General features: G+C 33.6%; 1 long non-coding RNA gene and 1 pseudogene across 1 annotated transcript; both read left to right on the top strand.

Annotated features, from left to right (window-relative positions):
* Positions 1-5576: 5576 nt before the first annotated feature.
* LOC127904020 (uncharacterized) lies at positions 5577-7377 on the top strand. Its single transcript, XR_008056817.1, has 3 exons — positions 5577-5979; positions 6728-6965; positions 7055-7377. It is a non-coding gene; the product is annotated as an uncharacterized LOC127904020 (long non-coding RNA).
* Positions 7378-7411: 34 nt separating this feature from the next.
* Positions 7412-8729, top strand: LOC18110606 (fasciclin-like arabinogalactan protein 17; annotated as a pseudogene).
* The last annotated feature ends 14886 nt before the right edge of the window (positions 8730-23615 follow it).

Here is a 23615-nt window from a genome sequence, read left to right as displayed (position 1 = left end):
AAGGTTGATCTCTATTTTGAAAGCAACCTATTAGAAAAAAATAATTCAATAATAACACTAATTGGTGTATTGACATATCTCTTGCACCTTTTCTCTCTGTCTCCATAATTGCATGACACATGGCTACCAATGATTTATCGTCTGTAAAAAGCACTAGATAGAATTGATGATCACCAATTCCTCCACTAATAATACATGTTCATTTCCAAGAAGAAAGTTCAAAGACTGGGTTTAAAAGTCCCATAGTTTTGAAACCCGGTCTGGCTTAGCGGGTCAACTCGGAGCTGAAATCGGGCCAAGTAAAAAAAAATAAGGAAAGGAAAAACCCGGTGTGACCCGGCGGGTTGACCCGGTCAAAGACCCGGTTGCAACCTGTGGAGACTTGTGTTTTCTTTTTTTACTAAAACGACGTCGTTTTGATTTAAAAAAAAAAGAATTGACCCGGGTGACTCGGTGATCCGGTCAAAACCCAGAACCTGAGCCTTGGACCGGACCAGCCATCGTCGGGTCTAAAAACTATGAAAAATACACTTAGACTGCAAATATTATTCCCGGCCTGCCTTGTTCAAGTACGCATTTTCTTAAAGTCACGAGAACTAGGCCAATATTTCAAAAATTCCAAAAAAATATTATTTTTCTTTTAGTATCTGGGATTACGACCTTCTACGTAAGACGTATTCAGCATATTAAATTCTTTTGTTTATGTTAGAACGGTTAGGTTTTACCCGATAAGATAAGGATCTCCTTACCGAGGAAGACTTTTCTTAAACCATAGACAGACTAACAACTAGAAAATACAACAAGACCTTAGATTTTATCAGACAATAAAACAATGCAGCTTACCTTAGATATGGTGTATTTGGGATGCTAATACCTTCTCTTTACGCAACCAGTCCCCGTACCTGATCTCTAAGACCAGTTAGGGTTCCTAGTGACCAAAATACTAGGTGGCGACTCGCATTTCATTTTTCCACTAATAAAAGACAAGAATTCCTTGTCTTCCTATATTTGCCAGATAGATAACCAATTTGAGAGTGGATGTTTTTCACCGCGACGCCGCACACGTGCGACAGAATGACGACTCCACTAGGGACCTTGTAGACTAAGCTTTGTTTTTGTCTTATAATTGTGTTTTGTTTTGTTTGTGTGTTTTCTGTTAATAAGCTTATTTTATTTAATTTCTGTACATATATGTTCATGCATTGTATAAAACTGCCTCATGCATCACATACTTTAATTTTTGAAAAGCACACACAAGCTTCTAAGTTAGGTGGGGGATTAACGATATGCCCTATGACTATTGGTCAGGGTTTAGATGTGTGAAACACCTAACTCATATCTGAGTGTCTGCTTGGTAACGGTGGGCATACGTGCCTTAACCATTTCTCGCAACGCCCCTATACTGTCTTTATGAAGATCGTCACTTGGCAGATATGAGACCTTTTTTAGACTAGATAGTCAACCTACCCTTTGTCTCACTTAATGAATAGAACTTTCCTTAGGTTGTGCGTGTTACCTTTTGTTTTGCATCAAAGTAAACCCTTCCTGAAGCATCTTGAACTCAAGACTTGTGGTTGACACAATAACCGTTATTAGGAAATTTTCGTTGTAGAGCAAGAATCAAAATTCTGGTATCATCATGCAAGGGTTACGATCATGTGTCAACCCTAGAAGGGCGAGCTCATCATATAGAAACATACTCATATATTTATCATACATGTTGCCGGGTTGAAACATAGGCCCCCCACCTAAGATTTGCTACACCTGAAAGAAGGAAAATGAAGAAAGAGCTCAATTGGAGGCCTATTATCAAAATACAATTGAGAGCATCAAAGGTGAAGTAGCTAGGCTTGCAGATCTGCTTGAACAAGTGATGAGCTCCAAGAATGGAAAAGGGATTTCTACATAGCCTCCTGTGAAAACACCATCAATCCATGTCCCTCACACATCTCAGAACTTGGGGGTAGACTCAATAACTGGGAATTATTTTGTCCCTTTCACCGCTGTCTATCCAAGTCAAGCTTAGATCATCATGAATCCAACAATGAAAGGACCTTCTAACAATAGGTTTACCAATCCCACGGGCCATAGTAAATGGGTTGCCCTAAAAGAAAGATTAAGAGCAGTTGAAGGAAATAACCTGATTCACCCTATGATAGTAGTTGAAGTCTGTTTAGTTCCAAATATTGTGGTGCCGAAGGAGTTTAGAGTGTCAGACTTCATCAAATATACTAGACTAGAATGCCCATACACCCATCTTTGGTCATACTACAACAAGATGGCTGAAATGATCCATAATGATAAGATGCTGATATACTTTTTCCAAGATAGTCTCACTGAATCTGCTTTGAGCTGGTATATGAGACTAGACAATATCAAGATCAAGACATGGAAATACTTGGTAGACGCCTTCTTGAAGCAGTATAAATTTAATCTGGAAACTGCTCATGATGCAACCATCTTAATGGTTATGGAGAAGGAAAACCGAGAGTCTGTGAGGGCATATGCATAAAGATGGCGAGATAAGGCAACATATGTTCAACCTCCACTAATGGATATAGAAATGGTGATGTTGTTTGCCAACACCTTTCAATCCCCTTATTATGAGCATTTAATAGGAAGCTCAGCTCAACATTTCCATGAAGTTGTGAGGATTGGTGAAAGAATTGAACAAGCTATGAAGAGGGGAAAGATTGAAGGTTCTTCCATGGATTCCAGAACAATGATGAGAGATAACTCTGAAGGTGGGAAACCTTAGTTATGTGGTCTAGTCAGGTCTCGTTGTAGCATCAACTGCTCAATTATCTTTGTCAAAGGTTGACATTCATTTGCCACTTGAGTTTGTCTAACAGTATCTGTTAGACTCCAGACTTATTTCCCCGACTCCATTAAATCCCATACAACCATTGTTTTCTAGGTGGTATAATCCAGAAAAGAGATGAATATCATGGTGGGATTTCGCTCCATTCAATTGAATAGTTGCAAGAATTTTAAGAATTGAGTCTGGAGGATGGTGAGCAAGAGGCAAGTTGAGTTTGTGAAAGATGATGTCATTGGCTATATTGTCCCCCGAACATTTTCAGAATAACAAGTGATCGAAAATGCTTGGCAAAACACAAAGATGGTAGAAAAGTTGATCCAAGGATGGTGTTGAATTGTCATTAATATGGTTATGGAATGTTGACGCTCTACATTTTGTTTTGGAATCACATCTCATCCTTTAATGAAACATGTCTGTTCTTTGTCTCTTTGTTGTTCTGGAATCATGAGATGTTTCTTTCAAAGTTTATTTTGGCAAAATATTTTGATCGAACTCCAACACACGATTAAGGCTAATCAATCCTAAAAGTTTAAAAGTATTTTGATTGCAGAAATGACTCGATGCTTGTTAAAATGATATGGGGTGACCAAACAAATTTTGAGCTCACACATGAAATTGAATCACCCACCATATAGCTAAGTTTTAGCAGTATGCATAATGACATGTAGTGGATTTGGTAGTTATGGACTCGCGAATCAAGATTCTTGCAAGTCCAAATCATTACACTGGATGAGGTCAAAATTTATCGGTTCTAACCGATTTTGCTTGAAATGAGAAAAGGCCATCTTTGATATCCCCTCGCTTTCTTGAAATATATCCCTTGCAATTCTATTTTGAGCCTGGTAGAATATTTTCTTTTTAAAAAAAACCCTGACTATGATCACACCTCACACTGGGGACAAATGAGGATGTTTGGTTGAAAATATGAAGACAATGTTAGAATCAATGGAGAAGGCTAAGAACAAAAGTCTAACGTTTGAGAGAGAGAGATAAAATAAAGAAACCACAGATTGGGGGCATGTAAGAAAACTGTGAAGAAAAAAAGGTTCAATCAAGGAAAGAGACAGCAAACGTCAAAAGTCAATACTAGAAAATACTGAGTTCAAACATTGTCTTTTGATATCAATGATAAAGCCTCTGATGTCTTCAAATGATTAGACTAATTATTCATCAAAGAAAATGTTGGATTTGCATTATGACCTATGTTAAGAGAATTCAGATCTTTGAGGGTAACAAGGTTATATGTCACTTTCTCTACAAAGAAAATAAGAGAAAGATAATTGATGAATAGTTGATGTTGATCCTAGGTCTTTGAAACCCTTAAACACCTTTCTGAGCTTGTGAATTCCTCTTCTTTCATAGCCATAAACCATAGCCTGCATTACGTGATTTTAAAAGCCCTTTTTAATCAAGTAAGCAATTTAAACCGATAAATGACTCTCTCAAAACTAGAAGGTTTTTTTCATAAGGGTCATGACTTCATGGATTAAGCTACTTGGTATTATACATGCTGATAAAATAGGTGCTCAAAAGAAAACAAATTTTCTTGATAAATCCTCGAGTTCTGACTTGAGCATCTTGTTTCTTTAAAAAAAAAATCAAATTTTTTTAAAGCAATTTAAAAATGCAAAAACAAACATATTTTAATAAGAAAATTCAATCCAACCTCAAATGAAAAAAAAATTATCATCACCCAACTTTTATACAATATAAAAAAAGTCTCATCAATGTATTTCATCTTTATCGTATGAAAAAAAAATTAAAAGAGGCAAAAAATAAAATTAAAAATATCTGGTGGCCCAGCTAGATCTAAAATTAGTGGGTGTGGCTGAAAGTCGGATTCTATAGCATTGGATCTAGCTATAAAGCCAAACCCAACACCTCTATAGCCAGATCCAATAGCGTTGGGTATAGTTGCCATCAATGAAAACAAAACAACCTTATCAAATGAAGGAGATGGACAAGTAGAAGGTGGTGCAGCTAAATATTTTGTAAATGACCAAGCTTCTGGGGTTTCAGTAGCACTGGGGACTTTATGGATGATTATGATTACCAAAATACTCGTTATACTGTATCTCTGCAATCATCAACCATCCCTGAATTATACCGAACAGCTCGCATATCCACAATTTCTCTTACCTATTTCCATTATTGCTTACAAAATGGGAACTACACAGTAAACCTTCACTTTGCAGAGATACAGTTCACTAAGAGCCACATCAGCACCCGAGTTGCTGGAACCATGTTAGTCACCACATATAACAGCTTAGGCAGGCGTATTTTTGACATTTATGTTCAGGTAAGTAGTCACTCTAATGTGAAACTTACATTTTTTTTGAAGTTGGAAGCAAGGACAACTTTGTCACAGGAAAGATTGGTTTGGAAAGGTTTCAATATTGAAATGAGGTTGGCAGTGCTGAAAAGCCTTTAGTGAAACAAGTATTGAATGTCAATGTGACTAATAATAAGATGAGGTTGGCAGTGCTGAAAAGCCTGATAGGGGAGTTTATGGTCCCATCCTATCAGCCATCTCTGTATTTTCTGGTAAGTTGTATGTTTGGCATTTATTCTCGATCATACAATTATCAACAATGCATGTACATATGATTGATTTAAAACCAGCACCACAGTGCTAAAGAAGAAGATTTTAGGGCTGCATAACAAATTTTGACATGTCTCTTATATTTGACCTTCCCTTTTCTTATGATCCACAACAATATGCCTACCTCTCCTCTCCTCTCCTTCCCCTGTAAATGTAAATGTAGTGTAGGGTAACAGAGACTCAGGAAGGCGTGGATAGTATGAAACAACTATTTTATTTATAAGTTCTCCAATATTATGATAAAATAGTTTGGCACCTCAAGAGAGTATTATTCAGATTCTGGCATCCAAGTCCCATTTGGGTTAATTATTACAGAGAAACTCATGTAATTTAAGGAAGTGTCATATTTTAGTTTAAATATCCAATCTGTGTGTGTGTGTGATTGTGACTAATTTTTCTGTTTAATTGGCAGATTTGAAAGTTTGTTCTAGTGGGAAAAAGAAGGGAATTGTTTATGTGGTTGTTGGAGCCGTTGGAGCATCATGCCTGGTTGCCATTATACTGGTAATTCTTTGGTGGGAAGGAAACTTGCCAGGAAAATTGCGCAGGAAAAGAGGTAACGCCATATATATTATTTACCCATGTCTGTGTTAGTAGTCTAATAAAATTCCATGCTGCATCCATGTTTGCCAGATGTAGGAAAAATTGTATGTGGGTATAACTTACATAGCTGCCCAAACACTGCAGCCTCAAACAGCATCCTATGGATTTGGTTTTCTTTCTAGTATGAGATTATGAACTAGATGGAAACAAGTTGAGATTTCTTTGCTAAAATTATGCATGGACATTTAGGGAAAAGAAAGGCAAAAGAAGCATCAAGTTTCATGGGCTTATCTTTTATTCAGATACAAACTGTGATATTTCACCTCAAGATGATCACACAATTATTAATTGTATGAGTTTGATTGGCATCGTATCTAGTAAGGGTGCTTTCCTGAGGAGGAGGAAAGTTCAGGGTAGACATGCTTATGTTGGAGAATGAAAAATGCCTCTTTTCAATGTAGTTTCATGGTCTACTTTTCTCCAGAACTGATTTTGACTCGTAAATATATCAAAAGACAAACAATTCGTTGGCACTTTATGTCCTGTCTCCTACTTGAACAGATGTCAAAGGACTTGATTTTCCAAAGGGAACATTTTCTCTGAAGCAAATTAGAGCTGCCACTAATGACATTTGCACGTGCTCTGTTTCGTGAGTGTTCATCAATTTTAAATGAGAATATTCACCTAAAATATTATAATGCATAGTATAACTGAAATGATCACATGGATAACACTGTGTTTTCTTATCGGATGATTTGTAGGTCAAGAAAACAATCAGCTTAATCTGGATTGGCCTACAAGGCTTAAGATCTGTATTGGGATAGCTAGAGGTCTAGCTTTTCTCCATGAAGAATCAAGACTTAAGATCGCTCACAGAGACATCAAAGCTACATATGTGCTACTTGATGGGAATCTGAATCCTAAAATATCTGATTTTGGATTGGCTAGGCTTGATGAAGAAGAGAAGAGCCACATCAGCACCCGAGTTGCTGGAACCATGTTAGTCACCACATGCTTTAATAAAAGCTGCGATTTTTGGTATTCCTTTTCAATGTTAAATTACAAGTGTTCTTTATCTTGATGTGCAGAGGATATATGGCACCAGAATATGCACTATGGGGTTACTTGACTGACAAAGCAGATGTTTACAGTTTTGGGGTTGTTGCTTTGGAAATTATTAGTGGGAAGAACAACAATAACTACATGCCAAGCTAGTTGATACTGGAATCCCTCAGGTCTTTTAACTTTTCCCACGTACTTGGTTTTTTCTTGCTTTTCTTTTGATCTCCAAAGACAGCTGTCTATTTCCATTGGTCGAACATGTATTAAAAATAATTCCCTGTAAATACATAAATTGTGAACTACCGATCAAGAAGAGATTATTCAAGAGAAAAGGCAGGAGATTATCTTATCCCACGGTTTGCGAGTAGCATATATATATATATATGTGTGTGTGTGTGTTGTGTGTGTGGTTAGTAAATAATTGATTACAAGGAGCTTTGGATGAACGGGTGAAAGAAGTTGAAGCCATAGTTTTAAAACCCGACCCGGTCATTGACCCGGTCGACCCTCCAGGTCACGGGTCAGATGGGTTGACCCGGGTCAACTCGGATCAACCCAAAAAAACCTATAAAAAACAATATGGGGTAACTCTGTCATGTTTTAACATTTTCTTCACATTTCTTCTTGTCTCTACTTTCCATCTGGGGTTTTCTTTTTCTGCATTGCAAGAAAACCATAGTGATGGCACTTATTCTGGCCAAATCAACTCAAACTCCGTTCTTGTAGCCCTTCTCGACTCCCATTATACAGAACTAGCTGAACTCGTTGAAAAAGCACTTCTTTTACAAACCCTTGAAGATGCTGTTGGTAAACACAATATCACCATCTTTGCTCCTAAGAACGAAGCTCTTGAACGCGATCTTGATCCTGAATTCAAGAGGTTCTTGCTTGAACCTGGCAATCTCAAATCTCTCCAGACTCTTTTACTTTACCACATTGTACCCAACAGAATCAATCCTAGCCATAACTCTTCTCTTCAACATAACAACACTTTGTGCCGCGATAGAGTCAAACTCAGCAGTCAGGAATCCGGCGAGAAGTTAATAGATTCGGCGAAAATCATTCAGGTGAATGCAGTGGAGAGGCCAGATGTAGTGATTCATGGGATAGAAAGGTTGCTAATCCCACGATCTGTTCAGCAGGATTTCAACAATCGCAGGAGTTTGCAATCAATCTCAGCTGTGAAACCAGAAGGAGCACCAGAGGTTGATCCAAGAACACACAGGTTGAAGAAACCAGCACCACCAGCAAAACCCGGTTCAGCCCCGGTGCTACCAATCTATGATGCAATGGCGCCTGGCCCATCTCTTGCCCCAGCTCCAGCTCCTGGTCCAGGTGGACCTCATCACCATTTCAATGGAGAAAAACAAGTTAAAGATTTCATTGAAACCCTTCTTTTATATGGAGGATACAATGAAATGGCTGATATTCTTGTGAATCTAACATTATTAGCAACTGAAATGGGAAGATTGGTCTCTTAAGGGTATGTGCTAACAGTTTTAGCCCCAAATGATGAAGCAATGGCTAAGCTTACAACGGACCAGTTGAGTGAACCGGGAGCACCAGAGCAGATAATCTACGGGCTGAACATTGAGGCATAAAAAAAACCCAAAAAAAATTAACCCGGGTCTCAGACGGGTTTGGCCGGGCCGGCCGGGTCCCGGGTCGACCGGGTCTGGCCGGGCCAATTCCCAGCCTGTTTTTTGCTTAGACCCGGCCCGGCCACAGGCCCGGGTCGACCGGGTCACGGGTCGACCCGCCGGGCCGGGCCGGGTCTTAAAACACTGGTTGAAGCCCATGAACGCAAGCCAGCCTGTTTGAAGTAGCATCTCCATTGCTTTTCTAGTGTAAGTGGAACGACCGGGTTAATTATATCCAACATCTCTTTATTATTAAATTTTAATTAATTAGGTCTTTTTATTATGAACATATATAATAAGGTCCTTTTATTATATATTATATTAACATTCGAATCTCTTAATTTAACTGACGATGTGTCACATTGAAAATATGGTATTTCGATGCACTAAAAATCTTTTTTTTTAATATAATATTTTTTTAATATCTAATAAATTTATGCTGGGTTATTATTATAAAACATTTGTTATTATTTTAAAATTATTCCTAGTATATAGCATGTTATAGATTTATTGTGACTTGATGAACTCACCGAATCAAAGATGATAAGGAGTCGTCTTGGTCCTGCTGCATGGGGCCGAACGATGCAGACTATAAAGAAGGGCAAGGTTCTCACTCACTAGCTATGGCATTATCAACCACGAAAAACCTGCACATGGACATAGATACAGTCTGAATATTTTCACTTCTTCTTTATTGATTTTGCAGGGAAAACTAAATCATGAGCCAAAATGATTTTGTTTTTTCAAAGAAAAATTATTCGTATTTATCTATTAAAAGGGTCAAAACAATAAAATGAATTATCTAAAATTCTTTTTTTTTCAATAACTTTTCTAAAAAAAATATATTAATATTAAACATACTAAATACAAATGGGTTGTTAAAATGATTTTTTTTCATTGAAATGCATATAAAAAAACTATATTTATACTATTTAAAAAAACCATATCAATAATTTAACACTTCTAAATATTTTTTGCCATTGAAGATACTCTTATACAAGATTTTTGGAATTTTGCTGCATGCAGTGCTAATAAGTTGTGTGATCATCCTCTCCCATGCCCTGCCACATTGGGTCCCACTTCACCCCTTCATTATTGCCTCCCCAGCTCTGCACAAATACATAGCTGTTTTTCTTTTATCAAATTTAAAAATAGAAAAGTTATAAATGTATAACAGAAGTTACAATTTTTGTTGCGTGTTAATTACTTGACTTGGCGTATTTTTGTTAGTTTTCATGAAAAAACTATGACAAAAGAATAGATTAAAGACACAATAACTTTTTAAGAATAGGTTGGATATAATTAAACGTATATTAATTTGAATTCGAGCAATGATAAATTCTTAAGCAAATTATACAAAATTTATATACAAATTGATGTTGCAATTATTCTAATATTCTTTTTCTCAATCAATCATTTAAAATCTGTAAAACCAATATTTTACTATTTTTTTTATTAACGTGGGTGTCCGAGCCAGCTTGCGCGTACCTCGACTAATCCCATAGACTCTAAGGTTAATGACCATGTAAGCCTCCAGTGACTATCATATTAGCAACCACATGGCTTGAACTTGAGATCACAGGAGGAGCAAATCTCTTAGTTCCAAACTCTTATCACTGAGCTACCTAATAGATAATTATATTTCACTATTTATCATTTGTCACTTACATTTGTATGGATTTTTAGTAGAAGGAATCTTAATATCAGTTGCTTTAGAGTTTTTTTTCAATATAAATAATTTATGACAAAAATGAGCTAAAATAAAATGAAGTTAGAAAAATATATTTAAGTAAAAATGGCTCGAAACAACTTTTTTAAATAAAGAATATAATATAAGTTAGAATCGTTAAAAGTTGAGAATTTTAACTTCGGTTTAAACAAAAGTTTGACTTAGTTTCATAATAAACTTTTGATTAAGGTCAAAAGTTCTCTCTAATGGAATATTGATCGATTTACTACAATTAGCTTTCAGATATAGCACAGTGGTAAAATATTTGCCTTGAGGACTTGCCAATTGCCCAATTCTTTTCTTCTTCTTCTTCATGTTAAAACTTAAAACTACTTGAGTCAACCAAATAATTTTTAATATTTGAGCCAAATTAACCAAGATTTAAAATACCAATGTACAGAAAAGAAGAAGAAGAAGAAGAAGAAGAAGAAAGGAAGCAATAAATCAGAAAGACAGGAATGGGAATTACTAAAATTAATCAACACTTCACGTACTATCTATATTGACTGATCGATCCATGCATCTTTTGATCAAGTCCATGAGATTAACAGGACCCAACATGGAAAAAAGAAGTCATGTCTGCATCGATCAACCTATCAGCATTTAAAAGCAGCAAGTTCTTTCGACCTTTGTCTTTATTACAGAGAGAAAAACTAGAATCAATATTGATTGATCCATGCATCCATGAGATTACTTGAGTTCACATTGCAACTTCCAAGAATGCATTGAAGTTGTGAAAAGTCTTTGCGGAAAATTCTATGCCCTTTCTTTTTGCTGCTTGAACAATTAGATATATCAGAAATAAAAAGAAGGAAAGATTACTTAATTGTACCTGTTGAAGGCAATTATATTTTAATAAATTACACTTTAATAAATTACACTAAAGAATAATACTTTTCTGGGTTGGTGGTTGCTGTTTTGTTAAAAGGCCAATAAATACTTTTCTGGGTTTTCATTCTGTTAAATGGGTTATGATTTTTTTTTTTTAACATTATTGTTTAGAATCTTGAGATTGAGACCTGTAAAAATGGTGGCAGAAGAAGCACAAATTACAACGACACTTAGGATATTAAAAAAAAAACAATAACTAACCTATAATATGTTAGTTTTTTTTTCATTCACTAATTCGGTAGATTAATGACTTAGTATGTAAAGTAAAATCAATTATATAAAATTGATATTCGTAAGAGGTGCATATTGTGAGAGGGTGGTTACGATGCGAGGAGGTGGTCAATAGGAGGAGGTGGTAATGACTAAGAGGTGAGGTGGTGGATAGAGATGTTGGCTCCGTTTGGAAACGCGGTTAAAACTATATTCTTTTAAATTTTAATTTTTTTTTATAATTTTTTTATATTTTCATATCGTTTTGATGTGCTGATCTTAAAAATAATTTTTTTAAAATAAAAAACATCATTTTAATGTATTTTTAAGCGAAAAGTACTTTGAACCGCAGTCGCTACCACAATCTCAAATAAACCCAACTTAACCAAGAAATGTTTGTCACCAGGAGATGGTGGTAACTAGTTTTCCATGCGTGCTCCAACCAAAAACCTTTCTATAAGGTGGAAAATCATTGTAGTTCATATCAAAACTGTCTTCATAAGAATATTTTGTTTTGTCGATACATCATAAATCAAAACACCATAGGACTACAACTGTGTCAAGTTATCAATCAACGGTCGAATAAAAACATCTATATTTTGGCCCGGACTATTAGGACAAAGTATGACCATAGATAAAAATATGAACTTCAGCCTCACACACATAACTTTGGTTTTGGTTAAAGGGGACCGTCAAATGGGATCTCAAATTAACCGAACCATACATCGATTTAGCTTTAGTTAAAGGGAGTCGCCAGATTAGATTTCAGGTTATCCAAGCTATACATAGACAGATTATGGTTCTGGTTAAAGGAGATTGCCAGATAAGATCTCAGGTTAACCCAACCGCAACATAAAATTTAGCTTTGGTTAAAGGAAGTCGCCAGATGAGATTTCAGGTTGACCGAGCTGTACATAAAATTTTAGTTCTAGTTAAAGGAGGTCGTCATATGAGATCTCATGTTAACCCAACCACACATAGAATTTAGCTTTGGTAAAAGAGAATCGCTATATTGGATTTCAGGTTGGCTGAACTACACATAGAATTTTGGTTCTGGTTAAAGAAGATTGCTAGATGGGATCTCATGTTAACCCAACCATGCATAGAATTTAGCTCTGGTAAAAGGTAATCCCCGGATGGGATTTCAGGTGGGCCGAGCTACACACAGAATTTTAGTTATGGTTAAAGGAGATTGCTAGATGAGATCTCATGTTAACCCAACCACACACAAATTTTAGCTTTGATTAAATGGAATCGCCAGATGGGATTTCATGTTGATCGAGTTATACGTAAATTTTTTGTTCTGGTTAAAGGAGATCGCCAGATGAGATCTCATGTTAACCCAACCACACACAAAATTTAGCTCTGGCATGGTTCTGATTTCAGAGGATATATGGCTCCAGAATATGCGTTGTGGGGTTATTTAACAGACAAAGCAGATGTTTATAGTTTTGGACAACAAATGAATTCGTATATCTTTTTGACTGGGTAAGTTACAAGTCTGTTCTTGTTGCTATCTTGAATTCATGATACATTAGGCACTACTCCTCTCTGCAAATACTTTACCTTTTGCTTTCACAGGCCCATGGTCTGCAAAAAATGGGAAATTTAATGAAGATAGTGGACCCAAAGCTGCAGTCTGAATTCAACAAGGAAGAGGCTGAGAGGATGATCAAATTGGCTCTCTTATGCACCAATACATCTCCATCTCTAAGGCCTGCAATGTCAGAAGTGGTAAGCATGCTTGAAGGACAGACCAGCATCCAGGAGATGATCTCAGATCCTAGCATTTATGGTGATACATCAAATTTGTTGTAGATGCATAGAATAAAATCAACTGCACGTCCTGAACAAATGATCACAACTAGTTCTTATAGCAGCGATGATGACGTGTCATTAGGTTCCAACTAAGAAGAGGCATCTGCATCGACTCACGACGCTATCTCTTCCAGCACGATTCCAAAATGTAGAGGCGGTGTCCCTTCACAGCAAGGTCAATGCCCCCGCAAGTACATAGCACATTGGAAGGACGACCTTTCAATGTAAGTTTGTTTTGGAGTTTGTTTTGATTTAAGTTGGTTTGTGTTTAACAATTTGTGAACAACTAATATTTCATTAATTTTATTGATTTTCAGGTTCATAAACATTGAGACCGCCCGAGTAATAACATCGGTGTTTAAATTGTTGATAGAAATTCCATTGTTTCAATTGAGCCAGGTTTGCAGACATCCTGATTGGAAACCTTATATCGATGCATGGTTTAGAAGATTTGGGGTTAGTGTTAACTTAAAATTTTAACTATTTTTCATGTTATATTGAAATTATTGATTTATTTTTTATAATTTTTTTATACACAGAATAAATTCGAGTGGGATAGCATAAATGATAATGTTGCGAGGACAATATGGGAGAATCACACTGCAACTAAGTAACATAAAAAACAATACGATATTAAAAAAAAAAATTTATATATTAAAATCTAATTTGTCATTAACTTATATAAAATACATTTGCATCATGTAGGTTGCGTGACTTTTGGAATAAAGCGCAAAAAAAGCTAAAAAATATGCTAGAGATAGTGCTCTACCAGGCTGGAATAACATGGCAGTTTAGAGGGATTTTAGGCCGCCATACATCTCAGAGGATATATGGGCGTAGTATATTTAGCACATGATGTCCGAGCGGTTTACAAGACGCTTACAGTCCAGTGCCGAGAACCAGAATCGAAAAATTCACGGTTCGGTTACCACACACACCAATAGCTTCGTTCCATTCATTGCACATGTGAAGTAGATGATAAGATTAATTTTAATGACATTTATTTTTAATTAATTTGTTATTATTTATAAATATATTTAACTTGCAATATTTTTTTTCTTACAGGCTACGACTCTTGGACATGAGTCGAGCCCAGTGAAGCTTTTTGTGGAGACGCACGTGCGAAGTGAAGACTGCCAAAATGGAGTGCAACAGTTCGTCGGCAACCGCGCTCAATAGTTCGTGGTATGTTCGTTCAACCAATTTTTTCCCGTAAGTTATTGTTTTCTTGAATTGAATTTTATGATTTTTTTTTTAATTTTAAGGAGACATATAATAGCCGGTTGAGGGAGAGATACGGGGACGTCCTTCGACCCACCCGGATTTCGATTCGGATTTGTGGATGAAGGCAGGATCGTCTAGTGGATCCGATAGAAATCGGATTGTATTCTCTAGGCTTAAATGTTCCTTAAGTTTTGTTCAAGTCTTACATTAGATTTGTGTTGTTTAGAGAGATAAAATCTGGCCTTTTGACCTCTTTCTTTATGCTTCTAAAGATATTTGTTTATATAAACCTTTTTAAGATAAGATAAATATCTTAAGAAATATCTAAGTTTTAATATATTTTATATAAATATCTCATAAATATCTAAGTTATAAGATATTTAATATTAATATCTTAAAATATCCTAGATATTTATAAATATATTTACGAAGATGTGTACATTTTATATAAAACATCATGTAGACTCGATTGGACTTTCGATTGGACTTGGCTCAAGAATTAATATTATTTTGTAGTTTTTTTATACATATACCAGGTCTTGCAAATAGATGTTTTTGGAAAACTTGACCTAGAAAGAGTGGGGGAGGAAGTACTTATAGGGGTAATGTTACCTATAATTATTATTATTATTTATAATACATGCATAACCCACGTGTTATAACGAGAGTGTGTCACAGTGATATTCAAAGCAAATGATGACTAACAGAAGTATTAAAACAGAGAGTGACTAATAGAAGTATTTAGTGTTTTTTAAAATATTTTTTATTTAAAAATATATTAAATTAATATTTTTTATTTTTTAAAAATTATTTTTAATTTAACAACATCAAAACAATCTAGAAAAAACATAAAAAATAATTTAAAACAAAAAATTAAAACATTTCAATATTTTTCTAAAAACATTCCTAAAACATAAAAATAAACTTGCTATATAATTGAGTCTATTATAAACTTCAAATAGCTTGTCGTTCTTTAGGACCAGGTGGAAGAGAGATTGTTCTTGGCCTCAACAATTGATGAAGTTCTCAGTACACTTTACAGCAGTATGGAATGGACTTCAAGCAATGTGGGTCTCTTTGAGTAATCACTTCTGTACAATAAATTGACTTTTCCCATGAAAATGCTTTTTAGCAGCCGACGCTATAGTGATGTGAATCATTCAACATAATAGCTTGTAGTCAATAAATTTGTGGCTCAAATGCCTCTATATGCGCCTGCCTCCTTATCTTTTAAATTTCAACATCTTGCAACCTGCAACTAGGAGAGCCAAAAGAAAATACCAGGTGAAGAATATTATTATCTTGATTTATATAAAAAATTAAATATTTTAAGATATTGTGTTTTTTAATTAGCTGAGCAGATTAAATTATATTTCACTTACAAAAATTTAAAATAAAAAACTATTCATTTAAAATAAAATACTGATTCACCAAATCAATATCTCACTACAAATCTTAGAGTGTGTTTGGTATTGAGGTTGTTGTTGTCGTTGTGGTTTTAAAAAAATTGTTTTATAAAAAGTACTTTTAGTTGAGGTTGGTTTAGAAAAATATATATTTGGTTAAAACTGTGGTTGAAATTGAAGTTGAATAAAAAGTAGTTTAATATGTTTGGTTAAAAAAATGCTTTTCAAATTGAGGTTATAAAATAATTACAATATATATATATATATATTAATAATTTTTAATTTAAATATTGTAGATTTAACTACTGTTATTACATCATGAAATAAATAATATTGATATTAAATATTTTTTATTATTCTATTAATCTATGTGCAATGTCATCACATACGAAATCTATCCAACAATGACTATATTTTCCATGGTTTCTTAAGCGCGCAACAAAAAAAACTGAATTTTTTGTTACGTCATCAAGCGATCTCCTTTTAATTTTTTGAATAAAACCAATTAAAATAAAAATAAAAATTGAATTTCTTTTTAACTGGGTCGGACCCGGCAAGAACATAATTGGAATTGCGATCAAATTTCACAAATGCTATGTCATCATGCGATATCTTTCTAATTTATGTAGTGTTATTAAATAATATTAAATACTAGTTTTTCGAGTAAAACACAATTTTTTTAAAAAAATTTACAATTTCATTATGTACAAAAATCATTTGACAAGAACTACAGTTTCATCCATCTTTTTTTGCGCGTGCAATAAAATTAGGTAAAATATTATTAAGAATAAAATTGAGATTACAGTACGAGTAAATTTAATTCACCTTAAACTCATTTTTAAAAAAAACAAAAAAACAATATTGTTCATGTTCACGTGAACAATGCGAGTGAAATCAATTAACTGCACTAGTTTTTCGAGGAAAAAAAAACTAAAGTTTTCAAACTGTTTTTTTTTTTTAAAAAAAAACTGTTCACTTTAGTGAACAGTGCAACAGTGGAGCATGGCTCCACTGTGCACTGAACAGTGAAGCCATGCTCCATTGATATGCTTTTTCCCCTACGAAATGCTGCTTCTCCAAAACATGCGGTCCGACTGAGATTTTGGTGGGTCCTACCATCATAAAGCAATTTTTTCTTCTTAACCAAACGACATTTGGTGTGGCTGCGAGTGAACCTCACTCGCAGCCACGTTACCAAACGGCATCTTAAAATTGTTTTTAATTTTTTCAGACAATATATATTAATGTATGGGATTATTAGAATTTTATTTATAATATAGATATATTTTAGATCAGATTAAAAGTAAAATTCAATCATTTTTAAAAGAAAAATTTTATTAAAATTTAATCTCTAAAATAAACTTTCAACCTAAAATGTTATTATGATTTTAAATAAATGATGTGTAATAAAAAAATTTATTGACATGGAAAACCAATAACTCTTTAAAAAGAAATAAATCTTTTATAATGATTGTAAAAAGTTAAAATTGAATACAAGTACGTAAGCACATGGATGTGACGTATAAAAGAAATAAATCCTTTTTCTTTCTCTCTTTTCTGATGGGAATCTCTCTCGTTTTCAGTACGTTCTTAGCAGGTTTCAATCAATATCTGAGAATTTTAGCAGTCGACGGCGCTAGTGATGCGAATCATTCAACATTGTAGCTCGTAGCCTTGGAGTCAATAAATTTGTGGCTCAAATGCCTCCTTATCTTTTAAATTTCAACATCTTTTAACTAATTAATCAAGTAAATATAATAATACTTTATTTAAAAAAGTTCAAAGTTAAAAATATTTATGAGATAACCATCCACCAAATCAATACCTCTCTACAAATTTTAGAGTGATTTTTTAAACTTGTCAGACAATTTATATTAATGTAGTGATTAATTACACTGGTTGGGCCTGCTTTCTTCTCACAATTCTTCCTCCCTTTCCTTTTCCCCTTCTCTCATTTATCCTCTCTTCGAGTTTGGACCTCTCTTCTCCTCTCTTTTCTTTCTCATTTCCTCTCCTCTTTCTCTCATTCTCCCTCTGTTTGAGCTCGGTTGAACCTGCCTTCTTCTCTCATTTCTTTCTCTCTTTCCTCCTTTTTGAAATGTTATTAATGGAGTATTTTTGCTAACATTCATTGAGAAAGTGAATGTAGGGTTTTCTATTCTGTGTAGATTTCATAAATAAATATAGGGTTTTTGTCAAAACATTAATGTGTTCAATTATTAAGTATAAAAATAAACAAAATTAGTTGAGGATAAAAATAAAATCAGAATAAAATAACTAAGAAAGGTTTAGTGAGAGAATGAACGAAATTAGTTGCTTACTGGGACTCAATTGATTGCGATTTTAAATTTGAATCTGGGTAATTGCGTGATATTATTATTTCTTTTTATTTATTTATTATCATTTTTTTGAAAAAAATTATGTTTTTTATTTGTCTTTTGATGTGATTGTTTATTTGTAAGTGTCTTCTAAACTTTTTAATAGGTAAGAACAATAATTTAGTTAGTATCTGGCTGTAATTGTCAAATTAGAAATTTTTAAAATGATATTTTGTTTTTATAAATATTAAGAAAAAAAAATATTAGATCGACTCAGATTAACTCGGGTTAACTTGTTAAATTCTCGTCCCGGGTCATGAGATCGTGATAACCCCATAAAAATAAATAAGAAAAAAATAAAGCTCAATTCTTAATCAATTCAATGTTGAAGATGAAATTGAAAATAAAAGTCAATAAAAAATAAAGAACAATTTGAATCAATCTGGGTTAACCTGTCGAGCTTGGATCACGAGACCGGGATAATCCTATAAAAAGAAAATTGAGAAATATTATAAATATCAATTCCCAATAAAGAAGGATGTAATCCTAGCTTTGTTTTATTGTTTTTTCTTTTGCGTTTTGTTGTTTTTTTCTGCTATATGCTCAATCTGTGGACCATTACTGTAAAATTCAAAATGTTGTGTAATGCTTTTTATTTATTTATTTATTGTTGTCTAAATAGAGTAAATAATAAAAGGGTAAACAAAAAGAAAAAGGCATAGAAAAATTATTTCTTCTTCATTAAAAATTCAAAATTTCACAAACTTATTCACTGACTCTAAAGTCAAGAATATCACTTTTTTTTTTGGGTTTGTGCAATATTTACCAATGCCAGAGTTGGAAATATTCGCAAGCACTATTTATTGACGCAAGAGTCAGGAACATGATAGGAAAAAAAAAAGGAGGACAAAACACTTAGCAATTTTAGACAAAATCAGCAATGCAGCCTGCCTTAGGGAGACGCTTAAGGGGTGATAGCATCTTCCCTTTCGCATAATTAGTCCCGGACCATAGAATCTCAGTTGACCCATTAGGGTTATTGGTTACCATAATAATAGGTAGCGACTCCTTAAACGAGACTGTTTTCCCCAAAAAATAAGATGCTAGATATTTATTCTTTTTTCATGAAAAATTTTTAACGATCGCCGCGATGTCCAGGTGATACAAAAGTTATTTGTGGGTGTAGATTTGGGGCAAAGCCATGGAGCATAGCTATAGACATGGTTGTAGGCATCATCGTGGGTGTTTCCTTGGGTGTAGCCACTAGCATAGCCATATGGGGCATAATCGATGGGCTTAACCGCTGGTTTAGCTGTTGGCATCACATGTCATTGGCTTAGTTGCTAGCATCATGTGTTGTTGGCGTAGTGTAGATGTATTGTCAGCCATGAAAAAAGTTTTAAAAAAACATGAATGAACTGACTTCTTGTTTATTTTTCACAGACGATGCCAATTGATGAGGCTAGAAAAATCCTCAAGAGAAAGGTTATGAGCGCTTTTCATGGGCTAATAAAACTGGATCCGGAGGACCTGGTGCATCGACCTGGTGCCATCTACAAGAAAAAACATTCTATTGCTTAAGTCAGTATAGTGTTTGTACAGGTGACGTGAAGAGTGAGTATTCTCTAGACTTCAATGTTCCTTAAACCTTACTTAAGTTTTATATTGGAGTTATGCTATCTAGAGAGATTGACTCTAGCCTTCTAGCCTCTTTCTTTATGCTCCCAGAGATATTTGTTTATATAAACTTTTTTAAGATAAATATTTTATAATTATAAAATATTTAATATAAATAGCTTAAAAATATATATTTATAGAAATATTTATGAAAGTATAGATATTGTATAAAATATATACCATAAGTCTGTTTGGACTCGGCCAAAGAATTAGTATTACCGTGTAGTTAATTTTATCAATAATTTAGGCTGATGAAGGAAAAGAGAAGGGGAGAAATGAATGGCTGGAGAGATGAGCAGCTTAAACTTGTCCAACTCATAATTAATTATCGGTTTGGAGAGATAGAAATGAAAGGAATCATCAAATCTAGTGGCTAAAGGTCATTCTCACAAATTTAAGAATTTGTCCCCACGTACGTCCAGTATAAATCAAGTACGTACCTCATAAAATGAAAACTTATTCAAGCTTCTTTCCTACTCCTCCACCCAACATGTTCACGACGCTCCAGCCTCCGCATGGACTTCTTCAGTTTTGCCGAGTAATGGTGGTCGTGATCACTCTTTTCAGTTCTGCTACTTTGGTTGTCTCATATCAGTTACATCCAGACGAAGGTAAGAGAGTAAGCTTTGTTTTTATTGCAATAATATATGGAGTGTTGTAATAATCTGAGCTAATTAATTTCCATTCCATTGGTGTGCTAAGTCACATCCACAGATTTGCTTACAACTACGTACAACCTCATACTTTAACATTAAGAAATTCATTAATATAAATTTATAGTTCATTGCTCGTTAATTACTTTATTGGAGAATCATTTCTTCACTTTACACTGCAGCTACAGAAAAACAACTCATGGGGTAAGAACATAAAAGGAAATTCTGGAAAAAAAAAGGGCTCAAATCCGTACATTCACTCTCAACTGTGCATCCAACAGGAAGTAGCTCATGTGGGGATGATATTAAAGATGAATAAATTATTTAATGTGTATCAGATTTCTTTTTTCTACAAATTACAATAATTCTCGAGGTATTTGGAAACTACAAAGAGTATGAAAAAAAGTTTGAATATTTAATAAAACGTCTCACTTTTAAGAAAATATTACAAAAACCCTTTTTATACCAAAAAAAATGCCCTTAATTATTATTGAACTAAAAAAAAATATTACAAAAAAATATTACAAATACTATTCTACTACTAATATTATTGTTAACGGAAACAGACGGAGTGACCATGTTAATTTTTAACATTACGGTGGGCATGGATTGTCCTAAAAAAAGAATTACAGATCATATATATAGAGAAAAACCCTGAATTCGGAATTGAATATTAGATTTTTCAAGTTGTTTTTTTTAATGTATTCAAATAATATTTTTTAAAATTATTTTGACATTATTATATTAAAATAATATAAAAACATAAAAAAAAATAATTTTTTAAAAACTTTTAAAATACAAAATAAATCGGGCTCCAAAGCACACTTGTCGAATCACACCTCTTATCTTTTTAACCCGAAATGGCTGTTGAAAACAAGGTTGCCACTCATTTGATAGCCACAATACGGGCATATACCTCTATGAAATATAAAATTGCTTTTACAATTTTGGATTCAATATTAAAAGAAAAACAAACAATACGTATTTGATATTAAGAGTAAACAAACCAAAATTAATTTAAAATAATAAGTGGGATTAAAAAAATTAAAACATATAATGAGTTAATAAAAAAGTGTTTTTTGATTTCCAATTCTTCTTAAACACATGCAACAAATTGAAAAGGAGAACTTTGAATTATTTATAATTAAATTCTGGAGTTAATATACAATCCGTTTACTTTATTTATATATTTTCATTATTTATATCTATTTTTACTGGATTTGTGCTCAAGATTCCCACCATTTTATTGTGTTAGAATACCACTTGAAAACTATTAGTTTTTTTTTTTTGGGTGATATGATCAGTTAATATTAACCGATGTTATGTTATGGATATGGATATTTTGATAAATTTTTCCGTGGATGCATGATCCTTGAACTAGTGACGGCGTTAAGACAAATTGGCAAGACACTGACACCGGGTGGGCAACCCTTCGAGGTGGGCGATGCTTGCAACCAACCAGGAACTCTGCACGATATGAATCTGTCGAAAGATTCAGAAGCCAGTAGCACCGTCATGTGCAATTGCACCCTCAACCTCAATAATGATGGTTATTGTCATATCACGTCACTGTAAGATTTTTCTTCTTCTTCTTTTTTTTTTTAATTTTTTTTGTCTTCTATGTTTATTTGAATACTTGATGTTAAAATAAATAGATTGGATACATTGCTCCTATGTTTAAATTAATTGTCTGAAAATATCTCTAATCTTAAAGTTGTGTTTGGTATTGGATGAAAATTAATTGTTTAAATTTTAAATCTGAAATGTTATTACACCAACCCTTCGATTTTAAGCTCTTAATTAAGCTGTTTTTATTTGCAGTTTCCACTAATAATTTGCTTAAGTGATGAAGGGCCTATATAGTTTACAGCACAAGTAGTTTTGAGTTTGTTTTTCAATCATCTAAACATTTGTTTATATACTGATGGTGTTTTTCTCTTTCAATAACAGATATCTAAAAACGCTCAGTTTTTCAGGCGAGCTCCCGCCTGAAATGGCCAACCTTACATATCTTGAAATTATGTAAGAACCTTTTCAGGATATAATTTATTTGTGTTTCTATGTGTATTGATTGTAGAATTTCAAAGTAACTTTTATCGACTAATTTATAAATTGTGGAATGGAAATACCTTAATAATAATAATAAAAAGAAGCATATTGACGCAGCTAACCTAACAAATGAGAATAAAATAAAATAAATTTTTTAAAGATGTGATCACTATTGATGTGATTAAAGATGTAATCTTAATAATCAAAAACTCAATATTACAACTCTTAAAGCTATTTGTATACCAAGAAAAATAATTAAAGAGTTATACATTAAATAGGTTAAAGAATTTTAAATTAATTAGAAAAATATTGTAAATCTTGAACAATAATGTTAGGTTTAATCAGGTAGCCTCACCAATCTTAGATGACTATGAAAATTTAATATAGTAAAAATCTATTAGTAAAATTTTAACTTAATTCAATAGTTAAATAAAAAAATTATACCCGTTAGCTTAAGGGTGAACATCTTGAGAACATTTTCTGAGCATTCACTAATCTGCATACTTCAACTGCTTAAAGGTATTGAATGCGCCTGTGAAGTATTTGGTAATAATATGTGCATTCAAAATCTACATGCAAGAGTTGCATCATAGACACAACCTTAACAGAAACTAAAGTATCGTCTAAATTCAAATTATGTTGTAAAAGAAACTTATTTTCAACAAGCAAGGTTTATACTCCAAAGAAATGTCTACTTGACGTTTTATAAAGTTGAACAAGTTAAATTCTCAGGTATATATTGATGCTAAACAACTATATTATCTGTCACAGTGACCTACTCGCAACTACATTTCTGGCAATATTCCTGAGGAATGGGCTTCAATGAAACATTTGACAGAACTGTAAGTTCATTCACCTTATCTTTGCTTACCAGTTCATACACAAGGCAGAATTCACCATAACTAGATAACATTTTATGCATGCAGCTCACTTACATCCAATCGCTTGTCAGGAAATATTCCTGGGTCTTGG

Source organism: Populus trichocarpa, chromosome 11 (genome assembly GCF_000002775.5).
Source record: "Populus trichocarpa isolate Nisqually-1 chromosome 11, P.trichocarpa_v4.1, whole genome shotgun sequence".
Lineage (NCBI taxonomy): Eukaryota > Viridiplantae > Streptophyta > Magnoliopsida > Malpighiales > Salicaceae > Populus > Populus trichocarpa.
The sequence above is the reverse complement of the archived record's forward strand: the minus strand, read 5'-3'. Positions and strand labels throughout refer to the sequence as shown.